This window comes from Meleagris gallopavo, chromosome 6 (genome assembly GCF_000146605.3).
Source record: "Meleagris gallopavo isolate NT-WF06-2002-E0010 breed Aviagen turkey brand Nicholas breeding stock chromosome 6, Turkey_5.1, whole genome shotgun sequence".
Classification (NCBI taxonomy): Eukaryota; Metazoa; Chordata; class Aves; order Galliformes; family Phasianidae; genus Meleagris; species Meleagris gallopavo.
The window spans coordinates 34,352,139-34,358,415 of NC_015016.2; positions in this window are offsets into that span (position 1 = coordinate 34,352,139).

Sequence of the window (6,277 nt, forward strand, 5' to 3'; positions counted from 1 at the left end):
TGGGAAAGTGGGAATTGGAACCGGCTGCGGCCGCCTAACGCCACATGGGCTGCAGACAGAGCTGCGCATCGGGAGGGGGAAGGGAGGAGGAGCACGCGAGCCACCCCCATCGCCGTCTCCCTTTTTCAGGTCGCATTTAGGAACCTGCCAAAAGCAATAGTTACGGTTTGCCCCAGATTAAGGGCTAGGTTTTGTTTCAGCAGATGGGCAGTCAGAGGAATAAGTCACCCATAGCACCTCAAGGAATGAGTTTTCCTTCTTCCTCTGCACCAGCCTGCTCAGGAGGTTCCCAGCACAGTGGCCAGTGAAGATGTAGCTGAGCATCTTCAGCTCCATGAGGCTCTTTGGATGCTCTGTTGAAATGAGTTCCATTTTTCAAAAATCTTCTCTCTCAACATTATCCAAATTCCAAGTGTAATGAAGGTGTCAGAAAGCGTGCTGAAAAGCAAGTAGGCTGTGTACCCGTCCATTCACTGTCTTGCTTTTCTTTCCTGTTGGCATGAATTTTGTTTCCTAAGATACTGCCAGTGGAGTAAATGAGTGTCTAAGGGCAGGAAGAAATGAGTATATATGCAAGCTGTTTAAAGCTGTCACATACAACAAGAGAAGGGAGATAACGCCCAAAATACCATGTTTGAAATCCCATAAATACTTTGGGAACTGTGAACTTGTGCCCAACCACATACATTTGAATACTCTTCTGGATCATGCCTGTTCTTACACCAGAAAGAAGGCTTCATATAGTGGCAGCTGTGTTTGTAGTGGCAGTGTCAATGTAAGCAGATAGTGCGGTACAGGACTTTGTGCTGAGGCCCTGTTGCCCATGATTATGGAGGGGCACTACTTGGAGCTAACTCTGCTGAGTTCTTCTGTCTCATTGTTGGAGAATAAAAAAGCATGCTCCAAGTCTGCTCCAAGGATGAAGCAAAGTATTCTACATGGAGACTGTCGGCAGATTTGCTTCAAAAGCACAGTATCAGGCAGAAGAAATCTTAAAGTCATGGATCAATCAATGGACTGTCTCTATGAACATCTTGATTCTTAGTTCTTGTAGTTACACAAGGCTTTATGAAGGGAAATAATTTTGTAGTGGTTACTGTGTTGTGCTGCTGTGGGAAATCATGTTTAGGAAAGGAGAGGACATTTTAGATAACCTGGACAAATTCTGCAAATACCTTCTAAAATCAAGTGAGCAGCTATGAATTATTATGTGCTCCTTGGGAAAACCCAGTGTGAATAACAGTTTACTGGAATATAGTTATGGCAAGGTGGGTTGGTTAAAGGGAGTTTGAATTTAAGGCTAGAGAGGTGTGTGTTTTGTTGGTGTTTTTTTGTTTTGTTTTTTTTGTTTTTTTTACAGAAGGCAGTCGTGATAGTCTGGAAGAGTAAGCAAAAAATATCCTAACTGTACCCCAAAGTCTACTCAGAGGGAAAGATGCCATAGCATATTGCCATCAAAAATGAAAAATTTCTAATTAAAAATAGTGGTGATCAGAGTTGTCAGATTCCAAATCCTGTTGACTTCTGAAGATTTTTCTGCTATCTTGTCATCAAACAAGCATGTTTTTAGATTTTTTATTTAGAATTGTGTAGTAAATTGTAGCTGCATTGTTTTCTGGGGATAAGCAGAAGTTTATTTGTTGAGTTTCTGGCTTGACTGTACATGCTTTATTTTGAGCAGTATGATCAGTTAGGCATTTTTTTCCTACAGTGGATCTAAGCAAGTTTCACATGATGAATTCTTTGCTGTTCCTTTTCCTTCTTTTTCTGTGTTACAAAAGATTCTCATTCAGCATTTGTTCGTGATTCTGATGCCCATGGATAAGAATCCAGAGCTTTTAACTCTTATTTACTGAATATGTATTTGCTTGCCAGGTTTTTTCTTTTCAGTGTCTATCATACCGTGTCTAATACTAAGGACAAAGTAGAGTGTTCTCCTTGCTACAAAGACTGTATTTTTTTTCTCACTCTCAAAATTACTATAGTACTGGAGAGGACACTCTGCTTAAGTTTTGTTTAATTGCAAGTAAAGCATAATCAAGTAACAATTTTTTCCTCCAACAAATTTGGTTAACTGTGGTGTGCTTTAAAAAGTGAAATTTGAGGAAACCATTCTGTATAACAGTATGCTTATTTTCAATTCCTTTGGGTTTCTTTTTTTGAAACACACTTGAAAGTTTAAGGGCAATTTATGAACTGTCCTTCCTGTAGAAGCACTGTAGATCTTTTTCTGTTCGTGTGTCATTGCAAATACTTCAGATATAAGTCAAATTATGTCTTTTGCAGTGGCATTGCTTTCGATTTATGTATTCTAACACTTAGCCAACATTGTTGTTTTCACTGGGTTTTGGGGAATTGTGCGTGTCAGAATTTTTGTTGAAAAAATCACTGGTGATGCTTAGGAAGAAAAATCATCATGCTTGTTCTTTCTCTGAAAATATCTTAAATCAGAAGCAGAATGCACAAATACAGTGCTTTTATTCTGACTTTTTTTTTTAATTCAGGTAGGAAATTATTATTCAAAATACATTAGGAACGCAGCTGTTGAGAAAAAAATGCCACATTTGTTTTCCTACTTTGGAATAGAACTTTCTAACTGCAGTAGTTCTTGTTTCTTTATGCAAGCGCACAGTAACATTTTAAATGTGTGATTGAGAAATAGTAATTATTTACCACAAACTGAAAAAATAATCTATGAGAAACAGTTGGAAGATAACTACAAAAGTAGTATCTTTTTAAGTTTATCTCAAAGTACACCTTCATTATTAAGATTTAAAGCATGAGGACTGTTAAGAGGCATGAATAAGTTGCAAAACCAGAAGAGCTCTCTTTCATCTGATATATATCTGTACCTGTGATGATTGTGAGAAAACTGACCTTAAATCAGGATTTCATTCATGGCTAAATAGTATCCATATGGTTGTTATACCAAAGACTTTGGACTTCTTTGTTGTTGTTGTTTTTAATTTTTGGGAGATGTTATCTAGGTACTGATTAAGAGGGGCTGGTGGTTAAACATGGTGAATATATATTTGTGGGCAGAATACAAAATGGAGTGAAAAGAGCAGCATGCTTAGTGTGGCCTATCCCAGCATATACTCGGAATGTGGCAAAATCCATTAAAGAAGGAAGAATTACTTTTCCTCGATTCTGTAGCAGGAGAATACTTGGTGCCAAACTGGTAAGTTTAAGGCCAATGGCTCATAACTTTGTGTGGTTATTGGGCATGATAATGAGAGGTTTATCCCTCAGAAGAGCAATTTTCCATTAGTCTGTTCAGTTCCACTGCCCACTAAACATCAGGGGTGTTCTCATCTGAATTTATACAAAACATTTCTAGAAGTGTTAGCTTTAGTCTTTGTTTCTTACTGAGCCGAGTGGCTTAACAACACAGTTAAACAATTTGACTTTAGCATCACAATTCTCATATAAAACAAGACAGAAAGCTTCTGTAAATTGTTATATGGGATACACATGTTTTGTTGGTTACAATAAAAAAACTTAACTTGCAGTTATTTGACTTCCAATGTTACTGGAGATTGTGGTATACATCCTAACTCTGTCGACATAAATACATAACTTGTGAATTTTCAGATGAAATGTATAGAGTTGCAATCAAAATTTTGGTAATGTATCTTTACCATAAGCCCCTCTTAAAAGATAGAAATACCTTTCAATTCACCGCCACACTTTATTCATGTCATGATTTTTGGCAGTACACACATTTGTGAACAGCCATTTTCAAGGATGAAGCACAGGAAGAGTAAAAGTTAATCAAAAATCTCTGACAAACACCTTGGAAGCTCACAGAGAATGGCAACTGCTGCCATCAAGCCAGCCTGATGCGTTGGTTCTACAAAAACAAGGTCACGTATCTCACTCATTTTATGGTTTTGTTGCTTTCTTTCTTTGTATGATTTAATTAAAAAAAAACACCTTTTGATGCTTATATACATATATCATACATTTTATGTATAATGCTTTGCTCTGAAAGTAATGCCTCCTATTTTATGATGTTGTCCAGTGATGTCAGAGGTGGATTTTGGTGTACAGCATCACAGATTAAACCTTCTCACCAATATTCCATTATATGTTGTTGCCATGTGACAGATGGCAGTGGAGGGGCACTCTGACAAAATACATCTGATATGGAAACAGAGATGAAGCAAAGGTGTGGAATGGAATTCATTCATTTGAAAAAAAATTGTACCCACTGACATTCACTGGTTCTTGCTGAATGTTTCTGGAGACCAAATAGCAGATGTGAGCACAGTAGGGCAGTAGTGATGCGTTTCAGCAGTGGCAGTGGTGACAGTGACAGCAGGTCCCCTCTGTTGGTACAGATTGTTTCAAGTGTGGTATGGAGGGTCTTGTTCATCCCTAGTGAAAACACACAGAGAAAATCCCTAGTGAAAATGGTGGAGGGCACATTGAAAAACAGGGTTTTGTAGCTAAGAATTTGATCTATTAAATAGTGTTATAGTACTCTTTGTTTCTGTTGTAGTTTCCATTGAGATAACTAAAGTTATTCAGAGCAGCCTCTTTAGAAAAGCCCTAGAAAATTCATTTTCACTCAATGCAGCCCAGGCAAGCCAATTTGGATACCATGGATTAAATAGTCTTTTAAGTGGTCGCCATTTTGGTACTATTCTGTACGTCAGTGCCAGTAATGCAAATACCATAGTGTAGGAGAACATGAGAATTCTAGTGATAAATGTGGTGATATTTTTACCTTTAAAATTTCACAAACAGTTCATCTGTGTTGTGTAATTTATACTGGTTGCACTTACAGTTGTAATTCACATTTTAAATAAAACTTCTTCCTGATATCGTGGTTTGTGTTCATTCATAACGAAATGTCACTTGTGACATCCAGTTCTTCAGAAATAAAGCATGACTCCCAGAGCAACAGTTATTATTATATGCTTGTTCTGCTCTGTGGAAGGAAAGCCACCAGATGTTTAATAGATATCTGCTCCCATTATCCATAGAAGCCTGTGGGCTATAAGGCTCTGCTGATTGCAAATACCATTAAATCTTTACCGAACTAAACATCTGAGTGAAGTATTTGTGTTTTATGACAAGATGCTAGTCTAGACGTGCTTTTAGCATCGAGGGTGTGTTTAGTCAAACAACCAAAACCCAGGGAGAATTTCACACAGTGTAGGCTATTCCTCTTGGACTTCCTCTGGGCAGGTAGTTCCAGGATTTTGTATTAACTATAGCAATCGATTATTTCACGTATATTAAACTGCCCAAGCAGTTTCAAATCTGGCTTTGGGGTTTCCCTGTATAGGCGGTGTTAAACAAATTGCATGTTTGCATGTTCTGTCTCTGCAAGGGAAAATAAGCTAGCTCCGTTTATACAGTTAAATGCAAATCAAGAGAAGGGTGCTGTTGCTAATATTAGTTCTTCATAACAATGAAGAAAGTGTCAGAAATCTGAATTCTGATGTGTAGCAATCTCTTCTAGTATGGATCTTTTATCACTGGCTTTCGCCTGGTAGATAGGGTGAATCATACTTGCAAAAGTCCAACCAATTATGTAGCTAATATATTTTGCATTAGCCAACGCTTACTTCCTGAGAGAGAAACTCTTTAACAGAAGTACTTATTTTTGTGTAGTTCTACATCTGTGACAGAAAGAAAGGAGAGAACCCTATTTGTGTCAGGATAAGAGTGGTGTAATTCATGTAAAACAAATGATTATGTAGCTTTTGTAGGGCTAATTAGCTGTTGCAGTGTCTGCAATTCTTTTGTATTATTATCTGTTTATATACTGAATCTTTGCAGTACTGTTAGACCAGTTTTTCCATAACTGGGTAACAAATCAGGCAAGTTTCTTGCAAACATTTTCTTCTTCTCTTTCTCCATAAAAGGATATGTGTACTTAACAGCAATCTCATTTATAATGGGTAATGCTCTCTTGCCATGTTATTAATGTGATAGATACTCTTTTCTATTCCAATCATCCCATTACTTGGAGAGTCTGTAGACAAAAACTGAAACACAAAATAGCACTTGGACCAGGACTCCATTTACCAACTGGTAAAAAATGTTCTGATAGACATGCACAGAAACAGAAAACATTCACCGTTTACTGTTAATTGACCTTTACAGTGTATCAGGTTAGAAGGGATCTTTCAGTGTCATTTAGACCAGCCTCCCAGCTATATCTAGTTGCTCCAAGCTCTGTCAAGTCTCCTCAAGTTATCCTCAAGGATGGAGGTATTGTAGTGCCTCTGGTCAACTAATGATGAAAAAATTTTTGTCCTAT